General features: G+C 38.3%; 1 long non-coding RNA gene across 1 annotated transcript in view; it reads left to right on the top strand.

Annotated features, from left to right (window-relative positions):
* The window catches only part of LOC128248564 (uncharacterized), a 69,981-nt gene extending 67,091 nt beyond the window's left edge, over nucleotides 1-2,890 (top strand). The window contains exon 3 of the long non-coding RNA XR_008264737.1: nucleotides 2,465-2,890. This is a non-coding gene — a long non-coding RNA (uncharacterized LOC128248564). The remainder of the gene's footprint in view (nucleotides 1-2,464) is intronic.
* Nucleotides 2,891-2,996: the final 106 nt, after the last annotated feature.

Genomic DNA, 2,996 nt, shown 5'->3' with positions numbered 1-2,996 from the left:
AACCCTAATTGACTTGCTCCTTCCCTCAAAAACCATGCCTTGTGCCTATAATAGAAAGGTTTATTAGCTACTGCCAATATGCTTCAGCCATTTTTTGACAAGGAAATAATAATTTTATCACCGCCGAGAATCGTTTGTTTACGTAGTCAGCACTTAACTTTTACGGCTGAATGGACGTCAGTCATTGGTTTAAATTACAGAAATACGACAACTTTAACATGAAATAACTTGCGATGTACGTTTTTTTGTTAAGAAGACTAAGAGAAAAAGATGTTTTATATGACACATTCTACCAGTGTCCCAAGTTTCAAAGTGTTTCGTTAAGAAAATACTGGTGCCCCTGTTTTGAACAAGATCCTCACTTTGTTATTTCACAGGCAAACACATGTCTATCGCACCCTGACACGATAACACAAACATACAACATACTCCACCACATCATGGTGACTCCATTACACACCTTACAACCACCAGTGCTTAATGAAAAAGCGATAAACACATTACAACTTTTAACAGAAAGATTTAGAAGAATTAGATGAAATTTCTCCGGAAATTTTCTTTCATGTAAATAAATGTTTATTTTAATTTAAAAGAGAAAACCAGTTAATTTTAAATCTCTGAGCGAGATGTTGGCAAATAAACTTCGGTTGTAAGATAGCAGAAAAAAAGCAGAGAGGGTGAAAAAGGCGGCGGGAGGGTAGTGGTAGGTAGCGAAGCAATGTTAAATCTATTGTCAAAGATTACTACTATCGGGTAATGGGAAGACCTTAAACAAATAGTGGAATACGAGACTGGTGAGGAAGAATTGAAAGATAGACTATGATATTAAAACCAATTTAAAACTCAAAGAAGGATAAAAAAAAAAGCGCATGGAGCCCTTTATGACGAATGGGGTAATTGTTGGCGTACTTCCTTCGGAGCGGATCGTAGTTCACGAGTTGTACTACCTCAGAGCTGCGCATATCGGAATTTTTGGTGGGCGGCCATTTATTGAAGATGGTCGCATCATCATGGATTGTATAGCGCCTGAAAACAGTCCGCCAGTCATTCAATAAGATGTAATATAGTACAATTATGGTTTTAAAAACCTAGCATGTGCAGACAATTTTGCTTGGTTAGATGGTGGACAGTGAATTTGGGCCTTTTTGGTCTATCTGCGATTTCATGTCTCCGCTAAAGCGTAGGAAAAGTTGTTTCGAACACGTCGAACAAGAGCGGACTGTTTGCTACAGCAATCTAAGACTTCAGCTTCGCATCTGGGCTTTTAGCACGAGATGATTGTTGCTATTGGATATTGTGATGATCGTTCAAACAGTGTAGAAAAAAATTACACCGCTTAGACTTTAGTGTGTGACAGTTGAGAAGTATTCTACTCTTAGTAAGAGTCTCTTACAGCTGTTGAGTTTGTTGAGTTTTTCCATGCTGAGCCAAATATAAAACTCCAGCCCTTTCTTCACCACGTACATCAATGTTTCAATGACAGGCTACATCTACTACAAATAGTAGACCAAGTACAATCAAACAAAGCCCTCTATTAATCTAAAGACTCTTCTGTATATTTAGGAGGTAAAATTGAATCCACAAAAAAAAGGAAGTAAAAATTTGTCTTGCGAAAGAAAGAGCTGTCCGGCAGGGCTTCGGTGTCACCCGAAAATCATCGTTACCTGATGATCTTAATGGCAACCTTTTCCGAGAAAAGGTAGAATCAGTGCTATTGAACGAGTCCATAGTTTGAAAATTCACCAAAAAAAAAAAAAAAAACCGAAAGGAAGGCTTATTGGAATTTACACCCGCATGCCACGAGCTATTTTGAATATCTCATGGAAAAAAAATTCTGACCAAAAACAGTAACTAAAGAGCTGTCTTCTTGCAATCGCTGCTGTCATTGGAAAGAGACGCATGCGTTTTGCAAGGCGTTGATGGAGAGCTAAGCAAGACCTCATTAGTGATACACTTCCAAGGACAGCTCGGCAATGATTTACGATAGAAAGCCGTCCAGTAAAAAAAAAAAAAGGACCTTTATCGACCAACTCTGTATGGACACAGATGTTGCCCTACTGATCTGAATATTATGCAGTATCGTGACAGGTGGCATGATTGACTCAGGTAACCCTGAGCAAGCTCAAGCAGATGGTAGTACAAAAATAATGCGAAACAAAAATAAAGTAATAAAGCACAGTACAATATAATATAGTGCTAATGGTAACATTAACGCCGGGAGGCAATGACGAAGTTGCATATAAATATATAAGCGTATAGGTTACGTAGGCTGATGTCTGAAAATATACAGGATGTTTCAAAAGTTTATGTCGCATTCTAAGAACTTTTATATCATGAACTACAAACGGTAGTATGATTGAACTGGTACCATTTAAAAGCTAAAAGTGTCAAGTTTTCTTCTGTTAATTTAATTAAAATTTAATTAATTAAATTTGATTTCATTTTGTTTTTTGTCTCTTTTCAGATCCAGTAATGTCATTCACGAAACAAGAGGTCATTTTGCATACTAGAATACGCTAAAACTGCATCAAGAACACGTGTTCAACGCACATTTCGTACAACGTTTACCAAGCAGGTACCAGACAGGCGTTCTATTTTGAATTGGCATGCAAAATTTAAGGAGGAGGGGTGTTTGTACCTGGCAAAGAGAACAGGGTACCTTTCAACTTCAAATGAAACAGTTGAACAAGTTCGGCAAGCTTTCTTGCGCAGCCCCCAGAAATCAGTTAGAATAGCCAATCGAGAATTTCAGTCCCTGTCAACAACTGTTTGGCGCATCTTCAGGAGACAGCTGCAGTTTACACTATACAAGCTGCAATTAGTTCGACAGTTGAAGGACACAGATAGACCTATTCGCCAATCAGAGTAGTGGACATAACAGGGTCCAAAGGTGCGGCCGAAGGTTAGCTGTTATCTACTACGTCCGTATTTATGTATATATAACAGAGAGAGAGAAAGAGAGAGAGAGAGAGAGAGAGAGAAAGAGAGAGAGAGAG

This window comes from Octopus bimaculoides, chromosome 8 (assembly GCF_001194135.2).
Source record: "Octopus bimaculoides isolate UCB-OBI-ISO-001 chromosome 8, ASM119413v2, whole genome shotgun sequence".
Taxonomy (NCBI): domain Eukaryota; kingdom Metazoa; phylum Mollusca; class Cephalopoda; order Octopoda; family Octopodidae; genus Octopus; species Octopus bimaculoides.
Note: the sequence above shows the minus strand (reverse complement) of the source record. Positions and strands in the feature narration are given on the sequence as shown.